At 40.5% G+C, this 21,735-nt stretch overlaps 1 protein-coding gene across 1 annotated transcript in view; it reads left to right on the forward strand.

The window, feature by feature from the left end:
* The first annotated feature begins 749 nt into the window (after positions 1–749).
* LOC132392746 (microtubule-associated protein 2-like) overlaps positions 750–21,735 on the forward strand; it is a 286,090-nt gene continuing 265,104 nt past the window's right edge. The window contains exon 1 of the mRNA XM_059967050.1: positions 750–784. The gene's annotated coding sequence lies outside the window, so the exon portion shown is untranslated. The remainder of the gene's footprint in view (positions 785–21,735) is intronic.

Raw genomic sequence — 21,735 nt, forward strand, 5'->3', positions numbered from 1 at the left:
AGTTTGGCCAGGCAAATGGAAGTGGCAGTGGAAAGGGACTGCTTGGATCTCTGTTTAGGGAAGAATCATCTCCGGGATGGAGATAGCTAGCGTTTGGATGTCCATGATAAAAATGACATAGGGCTAGGAACCTGATAACAGGACAGAGAGTGGGAGAAGTCTCACAGTTGCAGGTGAGAAGAGTTTGGGTGCTGGAAGAATAAAGTCCAGGTGTAACTAGGATAGTCGGAACCTGTCAGCGGGAGAGTTCTGCTTCAGATGCGCTTCACTTTAGAATCAAGCAGAGATGTGGTTCTCCTCCTGTGCTGAAGCTGGCGATGTTGTTGCAGTAGATGGCAGAATTTCCAAGCTGTAAACTGAAGCCTGCCGAGGCTGAGAAGGTTTGAACACCAGCAGCGGCACCAAGTCAACATCAGGACCTGCCAGCTCGGAGACTTCGGGCGGACGTTCACCGCAGACCTCCTCATACCTCTCCACTGCGATGCTGGGTCTCCTGGCTCCACAAGCGGGGTGCAGACAACCTTCCGATGCCCAGGTCGCCCTCGCGACCACGAACAGGGGGGTGATGGCGGTAGCCGTCAGCGCGCGAGCTCCGGCTTCAACTCCCGGGGACGCGCGCGCGCGCCACTGCCGCCCGTCCACGCCGGGGTGCGCGCGCCCCCACCTTCCGCCCGGGCGCGAGCGCGCCTCCCCCTCCTCCGCCTCGAGCGGAGCCCCGCCCTCGCTCTCTGTCTGACTCAGTCGGTCAGCGCCGAGCCGGCAAGCGGAACGTCCAGCAGCTCAGGTAGGTTGCGGATCGTAAGGCGAAAGCGATGATAAATGAAACTCTGAATTTTATTTTTGTCTGTTCTGATGCTTAGAACACCCGTGGCGACGGCCTCTCCGGGAATTGCAAGCTCCTGCAGTCTGGGAGGGAATTGCGATTAGTGAGGGGTCTGTGGTCCAGGGTGGATGACGGGCAACATTGACAGTCGGCACCAGTACAGAATACTGCAGCTGGGGCTTGGTTGTTTTCTCTGGTGCTGCTTTTGTTTCTTTCTCCTTTCAGTGGTGAAACCTGGCACATTTGGTGCCGCTAAAAATCCCATCACATGTTAAATTGGCGGTGCCTGAGCCTCTCTCCCTGGTCCTATTCTGTCCTTTTCAGCACTATCATCCATTCTTGGTCATGAACTGTTCTGCAAACAACAGCGAAAGGCAGTGTATTTGCCACATACATAAGTTACGCCTGGAGGTGGATTTTCATTTGAAGCAAAATAAATTGGACAGGTTTTTTCCGCGGAGGCAAAAATACGCATTACCTGGCATGTCTTTGTTTGCCTTTAGAAATCTCAGGAAAATTGTGCGTCTCTTAATTGAGCCGCCGGTCCATTGATGGTTGTCTGCAGCTGATTATAGAGGGGAGGGGGAGAGGTTGAACAATCTCTTTTGTTCTGTTCAGCATTTACTTAATTTCTGAATTATGTTTCGATTCGACGCACGTTTACAGACCAATATAGATACAATTTATAACATACCGAGCTTTCAATTTAACTTATTGTAATCTAAAATCGATTGAAACACACTTTCACGGAAGCAATAAAATATATGGTGGTTAAGTGAAAACGGTTTCATTTATGTAGGTTATCTGCACGGGGAAGGGGGATTTATTTATGTTCTCATTCACCCCATCTTTACGAACACGTTTTTATTGAACTACGCATTCTGGAATAATGCACAATATTCATGGAGAACAGCGCTACGTTGCTAAGGATTATTAGTAAGTGACAGGGTATTTCACCGCAAATACGTGTGACCCGCCTCCTCCTCCAGCCAACGGATCAACTCACGGTATTACTGTTTTTGCATAGGAAAGGGGATTGGTGTCTTGTGCTGCAGTGGCTTCGGCTCTTGCACAGAGTTCCCGGTGCCCGAGTGCGCCTGCGCCCAGCCTGCTCGCTTCGGCTCAGCTTCGCTTCCTTACAAACAGCGTGTCAGCAGTGCTGATGGTCACAAAGGGAGAGTTGCTGCAAAATCCACCCACCTGCATGCCAGATGGTGCTGGGAGCAGGGGCAGCCAGCTCTCTCTTTTTTTTTAACACACTTCAAGTGAATTTTTTTTAAGCTCATTGACCAATTTGCAAATAGCCGCGTTGATTCCTTTGTCTAGCTCAAGACGCGGCTTTTGTACATCTGTGATGACACTGACCCTGATGAGTGCCAGTGTTTACTGCTAGGATTTGGACCAATTTAATTAAGGCAAAAAGTACTAATTTGAAGCAGTTTCGAGGGGGCGGGGGATTAACCCAGATGTTGGCATTTAACTGGGTTCGCCGTTGATCTGAATGCGCAATAAGCAAGTAAAAAAAAAATCAGACTATAACTTGTATAATGACGACAGTGTGAAAAATGGAGATGATAATTGGAGAGGGTAAGATTTTACTTTGTTCTGAATTCATGAATGACTTGGCTTGGGTGTGAAGCCTTTAATACTGAAAGCTGGGGGCAGGCCAGCTGCTGAAAACTCTGAAGTTACTGTCATTCCATTCTTTTTGATACCAAGTTAATACCAGAAGGCATGCATTTAAGGTGAAAGGGGGTAATTTCAAAGGAAATGGGAGGGGAAGTCTTTTTCTACAGAGTGGTGGGTGCCTGGAATGTGCTGCCTGGGTAGCCACATTTCAGAGTTTAAAGAGACACTTAGATGGACATATGAATGTTGGGAAAATGGAATTTATATGGCCATTATGTAGGCAGAGAGGATTAGTTTAATTGGTCATTTGATTACTATTCTAATTGATTTGGCACAATATTGGGGCCAAAGGGACTGCTCCTGGGCTGCATTTTTCTATGTTTTGTATTTTCAAAATGTTGAAGCGAGATATCCCATAGAATAAGTGTGATCTACTGGAGAAGTTCCAGAATGTCATAAATCACACAAATTTGACTGATTGGTGAATGCCATCTTATGTTACCGTTTTAACACATCTTTGAGTATTTTCTGAATTGACTTATTGCCTCATGACTGCTGCAAAATTTGTCAATTTTTAGGTGGCCTGACTATGCATATTTTATTCTGAGTTTTTTGTGAGATGTATATGTCACTTTAATGAACATCAAAACTAATTGATGAATTATTTAATTCCCCCTTCCTGCCTATTCTTCATGTAAGGTGGTGACGAACTGCTTGCCATGCTTCCACAGTATCAGCAGCCTGCTCTTGATCAACCTAACTGCTTTGTTACATCTAGACCACTGATTCCCAAACTTCTTTGGGTTCCTGCCCCTTTGGCTTCCAGGTCACATCCCAGTGCCGCCCTCTCCCAGTCCGGCCATTTATTTAAAAACTGTAAATAATTTTAATTTAAGGTGCACAGTGAAAGAAAATAGGGACTGCAAGTTCAAAGCAGTGACAAATAATTGCAAAAATTATTCAAATCTATTTAAAGCTGCAAATAAAATGATCTGTTTATTTAATTACAACCCAACGATTTTCATCAATAATTTTCGAGCGTACAATAATAGTCCAACTATTCACTACCTTTCAATGAGATAGATGGGCTTTGTGCAGTGATATTAGCTTTTCAAAGTCATGCTGAATGTCATTCAGAAGGAGCCTCAGTTCCCCTCATTCAGTAATTTGCAGTCTGTTTTGTAGCTTTGAAAGAAGTTGGCCAGCTGCACTGAAACCGTGCTCCACTAAATATGATGTTGGAAAGTCAATAAAACATATCTTGACCTTTGTCCACAGTGCAGGGTAGCGTTCAGAGATTTCTTTCTGCAACCAAAAGTCTTGATATGATTTTTTTTTTGAACCTCCTTTTCAGAGAAGATCCTAAAATCTCTCTGACATGACATGTATTTCTGCAGCTCACTCAGGTGGGTATTGTTATGTTTGTGTCACTAAGAAGCTGGGTGACCATCAGTTACACACATGAGAGATGGAGAAGTGGGGAACAAATGTGCAGTGGTTTATTTTGCATGTAAGTCATCTACATGTTCCACGCTGTAACACGTACTACTTCCCCTCTGGAGCAGCCTCACCACTGTAAGTCTTTGAAGTCAATCTTGCCTTTCTGGAGTAAGAGACTGCAATTTTTGTTCATAAACTACCTCTGACTTCAATGATACTGTAGCACCCACGTTCACCTGCGTCCTCACAGTGGCCCCATCTAACCACAGCGTCACTCAATAGCTGTCTTTGTGTCCTGAAACAGATAAAACATGTAAGGTTTCTTCAATAACAGTGAGAGTTACTCAGTCTGCCCTCAGTCTTTCCATCCTGTTCACAGGATTCTTTTTATTTTTCCAAAAGTAATTTTTCTTTATTACAGTGTGTTTGGTTGATAGTGTCTTTTTAATTTTACAGGTGCATTCAGTATGTCCCATTTTGCTACATCTTCAGTACTGTAATATAAATCCTTATACCAGTATTCTTTTGCTAAATGCCCAGTTTTGCCACAATGGTAACATTGGTTGTCAATAGAGTCTTATTCTTAAAGTCAGTAGAAACTTTATGAACTTGGGAAGATGTACTTAATAGCTGTGCTTCTTTAGCTGCCATCTCCATAGCTGTACTAATCTCAGTTTCCTTCTGTAATGTTAGTCTGTCTTCTCTAAGCAAACTTTTTTGAATTGCCTCATTAGGCAAAACACATTCAAGTCTATCATGTAATGTGTCATTCAGCGACTGCCCAAAATCACAGTGTTGACAGTTGCTTCAGCACTGCCACAAACTAAGAAATAGATCCTCTTCATTCCTTTTATGAAATCTAAACCTCTCAGCAATATTCAAGAATTTAGATGAATTGTGTTTCTTTAACTATGCCCTCCTAAGACTTATCACCAGGCTGAGCAGGTTGCTCTGGTCTGTGTAATAAATTAACTGTTTTTGCACCGATCACAGTCTGCATAGTTGGAACATGAATAACATCTGAAATTTGATTTGCCCATGTAAACTATTCAAATCTTTCAGTATATGAACATTGTTTTGTCGTTTCATCATACAGCTTCATACTTCCAAACATTGATGCCATTTTCAAGCATTATCATGTTCCAGAAACGATAAATAGTAATCCATCTCAGTCGCTCCCTCTTATTTGTTTTATTTAACCATCCTGTTCTCTCTCCCTTCGGATTCTTAACTCGCCATGCTTCCTGCTGCTGTTTCCATTCTTGCTCATCCACATACACAGTGATACACCGCCAGCGTTGCACATGGACTTTTCTTGCCAAAGGGAACAGAACAACAAACACCGCACGAGGACTTGTCACCTCGTCACCGGCAGTAACGTTTGTGGTACTGGGAAGCTCGGTGGCCATGAATGACATATATGAGAGATGAAGAGGTAAGGAACAAATGTGCAGTGGTTTGCTTTGCTTGTACATCACCTACCCAGAATGCTGTCTCCGTTATGTTAAGTACATAACACAGAGACTTGACTGCAACTCATAAGGGTCAAAATATACATGAATACATGACAGGCACAGTATACTTGAAGATCATCATCCAGTATTCTTTCTTTCTTTTACAGCTTAGAGGATTGGAAATCGGGAAGGTTGCAACAGCCATTGTTGCACTTAAATAAGGTTTACCTGTACAGAACTGTGGAGATGACTGATTTGACTTTGATAAGATTCACATCATTTCTTTGCAATTGAGGATTGATTTCATTAAACTTTGTGAATAATTATAATTAAGGGATGTCATGCCTAATATTCTTAAGTTGATTATTGAATGAGGCATTCAAATCTTCAAAGAATTTTATTATAGTTTCAAATATCACGTACAAGCATCGTGGGTTGATTTGCTCTGTGAGCCATTTGACTTCTGTGTGCAACAGCAAGCATTCAAACTGTACATAGTTCTCCATACAAAGCTTCCAAAATAGTTGAGAATTGAGAACATTGGACTTGATTTTATTTATTGCTATGATAGTAGTATTTAATGATTTGTGCAGCCGATCACTTATGTTTTTTGTGACGGAGTGTTGTCTAGGGATGGTAAATATGTTAGATATAGCTTTTTACAAGAAAGTAATAACCCAGTGCCCATCTGTTGTACAAGCAAGAATGCTGGTGAGCAGGATGGCCTTCTCTTTGACAAAATTGCTCAACCTTACTAAATATCGACTCTCCCTTCTTGTGTTTCTAGTCTTCTTGCAAATAACAACTCTTGAACCATCCTTTTATCTTTTATGAAGTAAACATAACCAAGAAGCAAAAATTTGTTGCTTGGCAAAGTTGATCATCAACTGCAGAGCAAATTCTGTGGTTCTAAGTATGGCGCACAATGTGACTTACGTATTCATAGATATTTCATCTATTCGTCTTTGAACAGAATTGTTGCTGAGTGGAATTGCTTTAATTATTTGGGTTAGTGACCTATGCAAAACTGTACTCAGAACCTCCCTTACTGCTGGCAGAGTCAGTTCTTCTCCAATTGTATGACGCTTTCCAGATTTAACATTGAGCAATGAGAAGATGTTTGAAGATGTATGTGTATAAGGTGATGAGAGGGATTGATTATGTGAATAGCCAGAAGATTTTTTTTCCCAGGGCTAAAATGGCTAACACATAGTTTTAAGGTGCTTGGAAATAGGTACAGAGGGGATGTCGGGGTAAGTTTTTCACACGGAGTGGTGGGTGCGTGGAATGCACTGCAGGCGACAGTGGTGGAGGTGGATGCAATAGGATCTTGTAGGAAACTCTTAGATGGTACATGGAGCTTAGAAAAATAGAAGGCTGTGTGCTGGGGTAATTCAAGGCAGTTTCTAGAGTAGGTTACATGGTTGGCCAAAGCACCTGTAATGTTCTATGAAGCATGGAAATCATCACCACTTTGTTGTAAGGTGCTGGCAAACAAGTTTTGAAGTATTTTCCATTTCTGAAAGTTTTCACAAGGTGGTTGAAAACATTTGCTTTATCAAGTGTGTATTCTCTTTCAAATTTGCAAAGAGCCTGGATGGTTTCGTTGTCTCATTTGAAAAAATCATTTTCGTACAACTGACGCTGTTGGTTGCTTGGTGCTCATGTAAATCCTTATTTCAGATACTCTACACTATACATCTTTTTGGTTTGTTATGCTTCTGTCATTTTTGTTGTGGATTAGTGACCACAGACAATTGACTATTGTTTAAGTCCAACCTCAAGAGTTACAGTTAATAAAGGGAAAGTTATGATGTTATCATATAGCTGAGGCAAAACCTGACTGCTTGAATGTACATAAAGCTAGGCAGCAATATCTCAGTTCACCTGTGGGTAGAGAAATGCAATCAAGGCCATTTGACAGAGCAGAACTTTACCATGTTGAATGCTGTACTCTAATTTACAGAAAATATGTCACTGCATAATTAGAGTAGGGGAATCTTACAAGTCAACACTGCACTACAGTCATGAATGGCAATAATGTGCGGGCTGGGCCTGGAAATAACACAACTTCATTCTGGATTTCGTATGATATGCCAGATGCAGAACTGTCATATTGTTTTTCAACAGCTTTAGCAAGCTTTGAGTAGTCTAAGAGAACAGTAGGTTAGCAAGAGATGAGGTGATTGTGATCATTAATTTATGAGGCACTGAAAATCAAATGCTTACAGTAAGTAATTCATATCTTAAACCTGCGTTCCATCAGATATCCCCTTGCTACTGAGTGCCTCCCCACTGTCCCTGTTATTTGCCCTTTGAAACCGCCATCACCCTGAGGAGGGCAATATCACCCACTTTAGGTGTCACTGGTCTAGTCTGTAATGATACCCAACCACAAATTGTTCCAGCTACTACCATCCAGGAAGTGGTACCACAGCATAAAAGCTGGGACCAGCAGGTTCTGGGACAGCTTTTTACACCACACCATCACACTGATTAATTCACACAGACACAACTGTATTTCTATGTTATATTGTTGTACATACTATTTATTATAAGTTACTATAAATTGCACATCTAGACGGAGGTGTAACAAAGATTTTTACTCCTCATGTACGTGAAGAATGTAAGTAATCGATTCAATTCACATCAGAACCAAACAATATATATGGTGATCTGTATCTGTACAGATATACCTCTTCTGGAGATCTTGGCTGAGAAAGATTCTTGTTTGATTCCTCCCCCTCTTACAATTAGTTCTAGACTCCTGTGCTTTGTTATTGCCCTAAAGCTAACCTATATCGCATCCTGGGCTGCTTTTGTATTAGTTGCTCAGTACTTGCAGAGGATCTGACAGAATTCTATTGGCTCTGACAAAAACACTTGGTTTGCTGTTAATTCTGTTAGATCTGAAGAAAGTAGAGCCATGGACCTGTGGTGACATTTTTATTCAACTGATTGTGAAGGGAATAAAGTAGTAAAATTAATTGATAGAAATGCTGAATAAGTTTGGAGCAATGACTATATTAGTATGTAATTTTGCACTTGTATCCACTGATGTATAAATAGTGAATTTTGATTTAAAAGTTATCTATACATAGTTATTCTATGGAATTTCCAGCTTAGAGTAAACCATAGATTATATTTTTGCAATTGTGTAAAAACAAGTAATTTTCTATCATTGAAGCTACTAGCAGAATAATTAAATCAAATCTTTAGAAAGGTGACATAGGATTGGAAGATGTAGAATCCTTGTGGGTAGATTTAAGAAACTGCAAAGGTAAAAAGACCCTGATGGATATATGCAGGCCCCCAAACAGTGGCCAGGTTGTGGGATGTAAATTATAACGGGTGATAGCAAATGCATGTAGAAAGGGCAATGTTACGATGGTCGTGGAAAATTTCAGTATGCAGGTAGATTGGGAAGATCAGGTTGGGGCTGGATCCTGAGAGAAGGGATTGTAGAATGCATTGAGATGGGTTTTTACAGCAGCTTATGGTTGAGCCCACTAGGGGAAAGGCATTTCTGGAATGGGTGGAGTGTAATGAACCAGATTTGATTAGCGAGCTTAAGGTAAAAGAATCCTTAGGAGACAGTGATCATAATATGATAGTTTGAAAGTCAGTTGCATCAGTATTATAGTGGGGTAAAGGGAATTATAGAGGCATGAGAGAGGAGCTGGCCAAAGTTGATTGAAAGTGGACACTAGCAGGGATGACTGCAGAACAGTAATGTCAGGAGTTTCAGGACTCTGCTGAGAGAAAATGGCGGCGTGACGGTAGCGTGTGTGGCCACTCCAGGAACAAATATCTGTTATCTGTAAGTAGGGGCCATGCATAATCCTGATTTGATGGGGACGGACGTGAGAAGCATGGAGGAACATCTGGTGAAACTTCTGACATGCCTGTTTTGCTGCCGCTGCTACTGTGCGATCAGAAAATCTCCGGAGAGGAAGGCCCCGAATCCTCGGCTTTGCCTGTTGCTTGGTGGCCGGGGCCGGGGTCAAAGTGCTCAGCAGAGATGGTGCTCGGTGTCGGAGGGCTGGTTGGAGGCTCAAAGTTTTTCGGACGGACTCAGAGTTGGCTGTGGTCGGATGCTTCCAGAGGCTGCATCGGGAAGCTTTGCGGCGCTGGAGGTTCATGGCAGGAAGAGTTTTTCTTCCTCCTACCGTCTACGTGAGATGATGGGCTGTCGAGGAATTTGAGACTTTCATTTACCGTGTCCATGGTCTGCCCTTATCAAATTATGGCATTGCTTTGCACTGTTTTAACTCTATGTTATAATTATGTGGTTTTTGTATGTTACTCTTGGTCTGTCTTGTGTTTTTGTGATATCATACTGGAGGAACATTGTATCATTTCTTAATGCATGCATTGCTAAATGACAATAAATGAGGACTGAGTGTCCTCACAATCTAAAATTCAGAAGGTGCAGGATAAATACACCCCAACGACAAAGAAGGATTCTAAAGGGAGATTGACAGAACCATGGCTGACAGGAAAAGTCAAAGGTAGCATAAAAAGAAAAGATAGAGCATATAATACTGCAAAAATTAGTGGGTAGCTAGAGGATTAGGAAGCTTTAAAAAACCAACAAGGCAACTTAAAAAAAGCCATAAGGAGAAAAAGATGAAATATGAAGGTAAAGTAGCTAATAATATAACAGGATACTAAACATTTTTTTCAGATATACAGAGTACTGTGCAAAATTCTTAGGCACTCTAGATAGATATATATTATATCTAAGACTTTTGCACAGTACTATTGTAATCTTATGTATTGCACTGTACTGCTGTTGCAAAAAAAAACAAATTTTATGAAGTGAGGATAAACTTAATTCTGATATGGGTTTCTGTTGTGGCCTGAGAGCGGGAAGGGACAGGTGAATCATGGTTGCAAAAAGGAAAAGGGAGAGAGAAGGAGGGGGAAGGACCAGAAAGACATTCTGTAATGATCAATTAACCAGTCGTTTGGAATCAAATGACCTTGCCTTGTGTCTCAGGGCTCGGTGTGTCTATACCCACATCACCCTCTGCCCCCTAAACTCCTTCACTGCCACATGTCCCAAAATCCTCCCGCGGCACTCCATTCTTGCCATTCCCAACATCCTTTGCTCCTGCCAGACTCCAAAGTGCCCTCTACTCCATGTTGACAAATACAGTACTGTGCAAAAGATTTTAGTAACCAAGTTTTTGTTTATCTGTAAGTTAACCTTTGCACAGTAATGTATAAAGAGTAAAACTGAAGTGAAAGTGGATTTTGGATCGCTGGAAAATGATGCTGGAGAGGTAGTAATGGGGGATAAGGAAATGGCAGATAAACTTTGTAAGTATTATGCATCAGTCTTCACTGTGGAAGACACTGACAGTACGTCAGATACTTGAGAGTATCAGAAAGCATAAGTATGGTAGTTCTAACAAAGGAAAGGTTGCTCCCTTCATGTCCTAACCAATCAAATATCTATCGACCTCTGCCTTAAATATACATAATGACTTGGTCTCAACTGCTGCCTGTAGCAAAGGATTCCACTCTGGTTAAAGAAATTACTCCTCATCTGCATACCAAAAGGACACCCTTCTATTTTGAGGCTGTGTCCTCTGGTCTTAGACTTTCCCATCATAAGAAACATCCTCTCCACATCCCCTATATCAAGGCCTTTCACCATTCAATAGGTTTCAATGAGGTCACACCTCATTTTTCTGAATTTCAGTAAATACAGACCCAGAGCCATTAAACGCTCTTCATATGACAAGCCATTCAATACTTGAATCATATTCATGAACTTCCTTTGAACCCTCTCCAGTTCTAGCACACCCTTTCGAAGATAAGGGGCTCAAAACTGCTCGCAATACTCCATGTGAGAATTCACCAGTGCTTTATAAAATCTCAACATTATATCCTTGCTTTTACATTCTAGTGCTCTTGAAATGAATATTGCAATTTCCTTGCTCACCACAGACTTAAGAAGCAAATTAAGCATTAAGGAATCCTTTACAAGGACTCCCAAGTCCCTTTGCACCTCCGTTTTTTGTGTTTTCCCTCCACTTAGAAAATAGTCTGCTTTTATTTCTATTTTATTTTAAGTGCATGACCATACACCTCCTGATACTGTATTCCATTTCCCACTTCTTTGCCTATCCTTCTCATCTCTCTAAGTCCTTCTGAAACCTGTACTTCCTCAGAGCTACTGGCCCCTTCATCTAGCTTCATATCATCTTCAAACTTTGCAACAAAGCCATCATCCAAATCATTGACATATAACTTGAAAAGAATTTGTCCCAACAGAGACCCCTGTGGAACACCACCAGTCACTGGCAGCCAACCAGAAAAGGCTCCCTTTCTCCTCACTCTTTGTCTTCTGCCAATCAACCACTTTGTAGGACGAGTTGGTGGTATGGAAGACAAATGCAATTTTAGCGTTTATTTTGGGAGGAGTAGAATATAATGCTGAGGCTTTAAAAAGGCATTGGTCAGATTGCACTTGAAGTATTGTGAGTAGTTTTGGGCTCCTTATCTACGAAAAGATGTGCTGGCTTTGGAACGTTTCCAGACTAGGTTTGTGAGGTTGATTCCGGGAATGAAAAGGGTAACATATGACGAGTGTTTGGCTCTGGGCCTATTCTCACTGGAGTTAGGAAGAATGAGGGGGATATTATTGAAACGTATCAAATATTGAAAAGCCCAGATGGAGTGGATGTGGAGAGGATGTTTCCTATAGTAGCAAGTTTCGGACCAGAGAGCACAGCTTTAGAACAGAGGGATGTCCATTTAGAATGGAAATAAGAAGGAATTTCTTTGTCCAGAGTGCAGTGAATCTGTGGAATTCATTGTCATGATGGCTGTGGAGGTCAAGTCATTGAGTGTATTTAAAATGGGGGTTTATGGGTTCCTGATTAGTCAGGCTGAAAAAAGTTAAGGCGAGAAGGCAGGTCAACAGGATTGAGAGGACTGATGGAATGGCAGAGCAGACTGTAGGGCCGAATAGCCTAATTCAGCTCCTGTGTCTTATGTTCTTAATAATCTTGTTTGGATAAATCTAAGTTTGCTTTCAAAGGAATGGAAAACTAACATAATATGTTTTCCTTTATAATTGCCAGTTTCAGCATTGCAATGTTCATGTGGAATGTGCATTTTTTTGTGTATTACATGGCACTGGAAATTTATGTTTTCCTCTGTAGAATACGCTTAGCATATTCATTTCAGGCCAAATATTTTCTTCAGCTGTGTACATTCCAAGTTATCAAGTACTAGATATAGCGTTAGTACAATATAAAGGTGTGTTTAACGTTACTGTTTAAAGATTTGTCATGCATGCATATGTAGATTATGATCCTTTCTGAAAGCAACTTTGCAAAGAGTGGCTTTCCCTGTTGTTCCTCAGCCACATAGAGGTGCATTGGAGCAACCAAGTCTAAGATAATTGGATAATTAATTGTTCTCTCTCCTGCAAATTATTTTGTTTTTTATGTGTCACTTAGTGATCAACATGTGACAATCTTGATAAAATACAAGAATAATGATGTTTTAAACAAGATGTCTATTACTGGCCCTGATTATGTGCATATTGAACATATTTATTTGTCATGAGTCATACAGTAGAGAAACAAGCCCTTTGGCCCACCTCATCTTTCTCAACCTTTTCTCCCATCTACACTCATTTTGTCTGCCCACACTAGATCTATATCCATCTCTGCCTTGCCTTTTGTAGCAGCGCCTTCTGTGTCATCAAGATTCTGCCAGGAAACAATTGACTTTTAAAATCTAGGGACCAAAGTTGTACTTAATCAACATAGCTCATACAATATATACTTAAGAGTAATTTGAAAGCCAGTTAAACTGGCATAATGTTAGCCTCATTTATGTTTTTTTAAAATCTGAGACAAGATCTTTTAAATAGTGACATGCATCTTTGATTTAAATTTTGGTTGATGACATGAGCATTCAGGCGATTCAAATAGTAAATTTTGTAATTATCAATCAAGCATTATATTTTTGTTCCACTCATATTGGGCAGTTTTGGGTACTATATTTGATTGTATAGTGGGTAGTATCATAGGAGAGAAAATGATTCATTTGTAGCTCTGTAGAAATATGCACATTCTCAGTTTCATAGACTACTAGTGTTTGCATGAGAGCCAGATGTGGCCAAGGCCATAACAGTCAGATAGCGCAGAAGTGGGACTTTCAGCTCACCACACTCGTGCTGATCTTTTTGTACATCTACAGTAATCCCATTTGCCAACACGAGGTCTATAACCTTTCATGCTTTGGCAATTGGAGTGCTGTCTGATTGTCTCCTGACATATTGTTTGTAGCTAATTCCACTACTTCCTCCGGCAATTTACAAATGTCAGTCTGTGTGTGATATAAATTCCTACCTCACAGATCGACAGGACCCCCTTTGAAGTTATGACATACCTTAGACCTAATGCCTTATTTTATTATATGTCTCTAGAATAGGAAAAAGATTCTACCTATATATAACTCCCATCAGGTTACCTCTGTCTCCTTTGAAAACCAAGCCCAGCTGATCCAATCTCTCTCCATAATTAAAATTCTCCAATTCAAGCAATATCCTGGTGAATCCTCTTTGTATCTTCTCTTGCAAACTCTCATCCTTTCTATAACAAGACATCAGATTTGAATGGTCTTCAAGGGAGTTCTGCCCAGCATTTTTTTGAAGTTGCACGTTATAAACTGTCTTATATATTTTGCTTACTTATGAAAAGAAACCTGCCATATGCTTCCTTCAGCACACTGTTGATCTGTGATGCCACTTTCAGAGAACAATGAATCTGGACCCATATGTCTGTTAATTTTCTTTGTACATTCTACAAAGCTTTTTAAAAGTGCAATGGAGTAGTCTCCGCTTTCCTCAATGAGTATAGTTTTAAAAAGTTTCAAGGTGCTCGATACCATTCAGAACAAAGAACCTCACTTGACTGGCATCCCCAAAATCCATATGGGCTCCTGACCGGAACGTATGACTGCCATTGGAGTTAAATCTCCGTACCCACACAGCGAGGACCTTCAGCTGAAGAACCACTGCATTTCAAGGTGGCGGCTTACCACTGCCTTCCCAAGACAAGATGTACAATAAGGTGAGAGGAAGGTGTTTTGCATGGAATTTGAGAGGAAAGTGTTTCTTAACCATGGAGTGATTGATATTTGGAACTTACTACTAGAGGAGGTAATAGAGTCAGATAGAATGACTATGTTTAGGAGTTGTAGACAGGCACTAAAATAGGTAAGGTGCAGAAGGATATAGACCTCTTATCAGCAAATAGGATGAGTATTGATGGGCAGAAATGTTGACCTGTACGTAGTGGATGTGATGGACTAATTCTTTGTTGCCTTGCCATTCGTTGCATTTGTCCCGGCCCTACTTGTCTTCCTAAGATGTATCACCTTGCACTTATCGGGATTGTATTCTATTCCTAAGTGCTCTACCCAACGTTACATCTGATCTTGCTGTAGCCTTGGCCATCATTCTTTGCTGTCTACAACAGCACCAATTTTTGTGTCATTCTCAAAGTTATTAGTCATATGTCATACATTCACACTAAAATTGCTAATATGTAGTCACAAACTACAAATGTCCCAGCACTGATCCCTGCTTTGTACCCATTAGTCATAGATTGACCTCCGAGCACCACTACAATTTGTCTCATATCAGCAAGCCAGTTTTGAATCCAGTTAGCTAGCTTGCCTTGGATCTTGTGTGCCTTTTAAAACAAGAGTCTGAACTTCAGACTATTTTCCATCTAGTGTTGTGATGCACAGTAGGTATTTGCTCTGGAGGTGGAATGGACAGTTGATTATTGTGTCTTATTTGAGTAGCTGCTTTTCTAGTTCATTGATTGAATCTAGGGAATTGGGATTTTCCTGAATGTATTCCAAGGGACACAATTACATTTAAACTTCCAATCTATTATATTTCTTTTCATTTAGATCTCTTTTAAAATATAATTGTGGATTATTTAAAAGGAATAAATTACTAATCTAGAAAATTGGTGTAACTTTTGGATGCATTGTGTGTTTTATACAGGATGCTGTTTTCAAAAGACGACACTGTTATATCAGTGAATCAAAGATGCTTTTGGCAAGCGATTGATATAATGAAAGTAGGACCATGTTTCTTGTTTATTATTGTGTTACCAATCTTTAAATAGAGGAATCAACATTGATGATAGATAAAGCAATCATTTGTATTCATTTGTTAATTTAAAATCTGTTATTGTTTGCTTTATTTGTTTTCTGTCTTTGATGGTTCCACTTTACTAAATGTTCGCTGTGCTGTTAGGTAATACTCAGCAATGGAGCAGCATGATTCACTTTTCCTGAGTTATTAATTTTTATGGTAATGTCAAGGCTAGCATCCACTCTTTGTGCAGCACTCAGTAAATCTCGGCAACCAAAATAGAAAGATAAACAGGATGTGAAATTTTATTCTTAATTTATACTGGACTGAATGTCAGTACAGTGGATTCTAGTTAATTGGTGCAGCCGCTTATTTAGGACAACTCTTTAAAGAAAACAAAAACTAAGTTGAGAAAATAGCAGGATTCCCTTCATTTGTTTGGGACACTATGTAGTTTAATTGGGGCAGGAGACCATTGCTGAACAGTTTCCAACTTGCATCAGTCGTGTGCACTTGTATGGCCGTTAGACACTGTGCCATACTTAGAGTGAATAGTTTTTAAATGGCATCAGTTGCGCATGTTTGTGTTCAAAAAGCAGTGGTTTTTTTTTGTCACTGGTTGGCAAGAAATAAACAAAGAAAATTCAGATCTGTTTTGCTCCCTATGGTTTCAAGCCTTCAGACTTGGAGATGCCAGAAACAGCTGTGAGTGAAAATTAAATTATTTCACTACCCCAACATGTTAGAAACAATGAAATTTGAAGATATCAGCATTCACCTTGAATACTACAATGAGAAGAAATATTTGGAAGTTGCAATCGTTGAAAGCATTGTATGAAAGTAGTCTGTTATCTGCACTAGGTGTCTGCCTGCAATGATTTTGTTGTTTACAGTCAATCAAAAGATCACAGCGGCGTACACTAGATAAATTCCTCCATCGTTAATTATTAGGAACCAATACACAGTTTTACAGAACTGTGATAGTATTGATAGTGTTCTAACTTGTTCTGTATTTCATTTGTTACTTAGTTAGATGGTAGCTTGTTTTTTATATATATGCCTTTTAAACTATTTCCATGAAACTTCAGCTAATTGGATCAGCTGCTTAATTGGGCCAAAATGTACTGGTCCTCTTGTGATGCAATTAACTGGAATCCACTGTATATCCAGAGGCAATATAACGTTAGATCTGTATTCTTGGCCAATGTACATATTGATGTTCTTTTCTTAATCTCCTCTCTTCCTCACCTCCACAATTGATTCTCGTTATAGAGTAGGAGTGTGCAGATGGTAGTAGGGTTGTTGGGCTACTGGATGTGGTTCTCAATAAGATGGAGTTTGTTTTTGATATCTGGTTGTGCTGATAGTAATTTGGGATTTACAGTACTGTGTTCAGTGACCAGCTTTTGCTCAGCATCTGGCAGTGGCTGCTCAGCTTGAGGGATGTTAATCGATAATACTGAGGGAGTTGTAGTGTGTAACTTGCCATGAGCATACGTTAACATGCAAACCTTTGCTGATGGTTGAATTGGAGAGTGGCACCTTGTAGTGACTATGAAAGGAAGTAGTAAGTGGCTGCTCCTCCAGATGTCATTTCCTGGTTAAAATCCAACAGAACATACAATTGAAAAGGAATGCCAGTTTTGAGGCCTTGAGTGAATCGTTTCTCAAGAATGCAAATCCCTTTCTGCTGTCTTAAGCTGATTATTGTCTCTGTACCAGGCATTTGCTTAATGATATTTTGAACTCTGCTGGATTAGTACCCATTTTCCATGTTGTGCCAATTCAGTGCATGCTCTTGGTTTGGAATGCAGATTTATGTTGTATGAAGTATTAAATGACTGCTTTTACTTGACATAATGACCTTTTTTTTGTGTTTTGTATTCCTTTAGGATTAACACTTTCATATCAAATAATATGAGAAAGGAAAATATAGTGTTATCAAATTACTCACAACCATTGAAACTTGTTTAATATCTTTCCTCATTTTTGCTGTTCCGTTCTTTTTCTCATGTATGTCCATACTTCCCTAAATTCAAAATGAAAATAAACTGCAAATGCTGGAAAGCAAAAGTAAAAACTAAAAATGTTGGAAAGACTCAGAAAGTCAGGCTGCGGTTGTGGCAGCCAAAAGAGAGTTAACATTTCATTTGGAAGACTTATGTCTGGCAAAGGGTCTTTGACCTGAAACTTTTAACAGCTTCTATTCCTGTAGTGCCTGATCTGCTCTTTTAAATATAGCTTTGGACTGTGAACATTGCTGGCAAGTTCAGCCTGTCTTGCTGATCCTGAATTTACCTTGAGAAGAGGTGTTGCTGAGTCAACATGTCAAAATGCAATAGTTCTTCTGGTGAAGATCCTCTTTGTTGTTTGCAAGGGAGACTTGAACCCAATGGTGTTGGGAAAAATGGTGCAAGGTTTCCAGTTTGTGATGTTTTAAAGCTTTGGGGAAGACCTGGAGGTGCATCCTATGTCCCTACTGCCTCCGTTCTTCCTTGACAGTAGTGGATGGGATGCCAGTCAATTGTGGTTTCTCTTTATTGTTGCACTTCCTGAATGTTTTCGAAGCTACATTCATTCATGGAAGTGGAGAGTATTCCATCGCACTTGTAGAATGCGGAAAGAATTTGGAATGTTAGTTGTTGCAGAATACCGATCCTCCAATCTGCTAACAGTACTGAGGTAGTTGATTCCCTTGAGTAATTACAATGCAGTGCTGTTGCCATACGTGTGAAGGCTAGATTGTCCAGATTTCCTCTGGTTGGTGCCTGGTCTTTTGGTGCAAATGTTACTTGCCACATATCTGCTTCTGCTGAATGATGTCCAAGTAATGCTGCAAGCAGGGCTGCTTCATTTGTTGAGGAGTTGCGAACATAGTTGAACTTTGTACAATCATCAGCAAGCTTCTCCACTTAGGTTGAAGGAAGGTCATTGCAGTTGAAGATGATTGAGGTTATTGCCTTGAAGAACTCCAGTTATGTTCTGTTGTCAACTGAGCACCACCAACCACAATTATCTCTTTTTGTCCGAGATATGACACCATTTGGTGGAATGTTTTTCCTTGATGCCTTTTGATCAGCTCATAGGGCTTGATACCATGGGTAGTCAATTTGTGCTGGTTGAATTCAGCTCTGGGGCCAAGGCTCTGGGAAGGCCTAGAGCTAGGTGGCCTGAGTAATGGTCAAGCAGGGCTTGGGTGAGCAATTTATTGGTAAGCTCTGATTTATGGTATTGTTGACAAAGCCATCTAACTAAATAAGCATACTGTTTATTTCTAAGACTGCATTGCATGATATTTTAAGACTATCGATGAACTGCTTGCATCCAGGAAGATTTATGGTTTGTGTAATCAAGAAGATATGTGTTTATGTATAATGTTCCGAATTTACAATTGGATTGTTTTCCTGATACTGTGTGGAAAATGGGACACTAATTTATGAATGTTGCTTTTGTTGTGAAGAAACATAAATATAACTTGCTCTTTAATTGAATGGAACAATATTTAAGTGCACTTTTTTCAGAAACAAAGCATTGGATAAACAAAGTATGGGGGTAGCAGAGTGGCACGTTGTCACAGTTAGAAGAACTGTTGCCTCACGGATCCAATGACACAGGCTCTTCAGATACTTCCTGACTTCACATATTTCCCTATGGAGTTTGCTCATTCTCCCTGTGACTGCATGGATTTCAGGTTTCAAATTCAAGTTTATTATCATAGGCTTGCATACACAAGTATTGAGGCATAAAATTAACTTTTTGTTGCAACAGCACAATATACTACAAACATATTAACATAAACTAATGTAATGTTCATCTTGTTGTGTAACTTGTGTACAATTTTATGACGAGCGCAAGTTTAGAGAGGAAAAACAAATACAACCTTGAAGTCATGTCGAGGTTTTTCAGGCCAGTTCAAGAACCTGATGGCAGAGGGGAAGCAGTTGTGGGTTATTTGGATCCTATACTTCTTACCTGATGGTAGTATCAAGAAATGGACATGATCTGGTTGTGGTGGTCCCAGACGGTAGATGCTACTTTTCTGGGACGTCAGCTTGATAATGGGAAGAGCTGTAACCATGATGGAACTGGCTGGGATGAATTTCCTTACATTTCTAAGAAAGTAGAGACACTGGCATGGTGACTTCATGCGTGTGCTAGGCGCAGGATAGATCCTTGAGTTGTTGACAGCCAGGAACTTTAAGTCGCTCATCTTTTCCACTGCAGACCCTTCAGTGAGGACTGAAATCTGTTTGTCTGACCTCCCCTTCCTAAATTTCACAATCATTTCCTTGGTTTTGCTGATGCTAAGCTGTAAAGTTGTCACAAAAGGAATCCATTAGCACTTCTGTATAGCAACTCATCATTGTCTGTGATTCTGCCAATAGTGGTGCCATCAATGACCTTATGGGTGGCATTGGGGCCGTGTTTGGCCATGCAGTTATTTGTATAGAGGGAGTAATGTGGGGGCTAAGCATAGAGCCCTGGGGTGCATCTGCATTGCTAGTCAGTAGGGAGGAGATGAGATTTTCAATCCATATTCGAAGATCTGGTTGCAGAGGCCCAGGGCTCAGAGCAGGATGATATTTTGAGGAGATGATGCTGCTGAACACTGAGCTCTATAGTCAGTGATCAACAGCTTGACAGACATATTCTGGTTGCTTAGGTGATTCAGAGCAGAGTGGCGAATCAGCAAGGTAGCGTCTGCTGTAGGTATATTGTGGTGTTAGGCCCTTTGAAGCGAGTCCGGGATCTTACTGTGACAGGAGTTGATTTCAGCATAGAACTGCTCGAAGCCCTTCCCTGTAGGGTGGTGTAAACGCCACCAAGTGGTAGTTGTTGAGGTAGGTAACCATTTTGAAGCAGGTAGAGACCTAATGGGTTCCTTCAAAATCTCATAGACATTAATGTGTCACTGTAACATGTCTTAATGTATAGATCTGTTAGAACTATAGAACATCTGATTGAAATGTAGGGAAGAAAAAAATTGAATTAATCTAAATGGGTGGCTGATGGTTGGTACAGATTTGGTTGGCTGAAAGGTCTGTTTCTGTGCTGTATTTCCCTGTGATCCTGAAGCAGAAAATGCCCATGGATAATTTTCATACTACAAGGAGATAAGTTATTGCAGTAAAACTAGATGTGCTATTAATTGATCCTCAGGTTCCTCAACACCAGTCAACTATTCTGAAAGCTCGGACTTCAGTCCATTTATTTGGAATAAATTCAATACTTTGACTCCATCCCGCAAGTGCTATCTATGTCTACCTTGTCTAAATGCTCTGCTTCCCTCTCTACTCCCCAACTTACAAACACACACTCATCCTGCACTGGTCACTTTTTGCCTTTTATTGTGGTTGTTTCACATATTTACACTACTGCCTGTTTTATTATAATAATGCCAGTAATATTACTTGGAGAAACTGCTCGCAATAGATCCTTTTGGCCCTTTCAAATGCTTCGGCAACAGCCCATTGATTTAAACCTGACCTAATCATAGGATAATTTACAAAGACCAATTAACCTATTAACTGGTATGTCTTTGAACTGTGGGAGGAAGCCCATGTATTCCACGGGGAAGATGTATAAACTCCTCACAGGCAACACACACAAAATACTGGAGGACCTCAGCAGACCAGGTAGCATCTATGGATAAATATACATTTGACAATTTGGGCTAAAGCCCTGTGGCAATACTAGAGGGGAAAAAAAGCTGAGGAGTAGATTTAAAAGGTAGGGGGAGGAGAGAGAGTAACACCAGGTGATAGGTGAAACCTGGATGGGGGAAGGAATGAAGTAAAGAGCTGGGAGGTTGGTTGGTGAAGGAGACAGAATGCTATGGAAGAGGAAAAAAAGTGGCAGTGAGCAGGTAAGATGAGGTGAAAAACAAAAAGGAGATGGGAAATGAAGGGGAGTGGTGGGAGGCATTACTGAAAGTTAGAGAAATCAAGGTTCGTGCCATTAGGTTGGAGGCTACCCAAATGGAATAAGAGATGTTGTTCCTCCAACCTCAGTGTGGCCTCATCGTGACAGTGGTGGAGGCCATGGATGGACATATGGGAAGTAGAATTAAAATGGGCGGCCACTGGGAGATTTCTTTTGTTCTAGCGGATGGAACATAGATGCGTGGCGAAGTGGTTTGGCACCTTAGCCCCAAAGGAACAATGTTTTGTTTAGATGTATACATGTGCGTCATTGAATGACACTAAACTTGATCTTGAAATGAGATAAATCCATTTTTGTAAACATTT

This window comes from Hypanus sabinus, chromosome 4 (assembly GCF_030144855.1).
Source record: "Hypanus sabinus isolate sHypSab1 chromosome 4, sHypSab1.hap1, whole genome shotgun sequence".
NCBI classification, from domain to species: domain Eukaryota; kingdom Metazoa; phylum Chordata; class Chondrichthyes; order Myliobatiformes; family Dasyatidae; genus Hypanus; species Hypanus sabinus.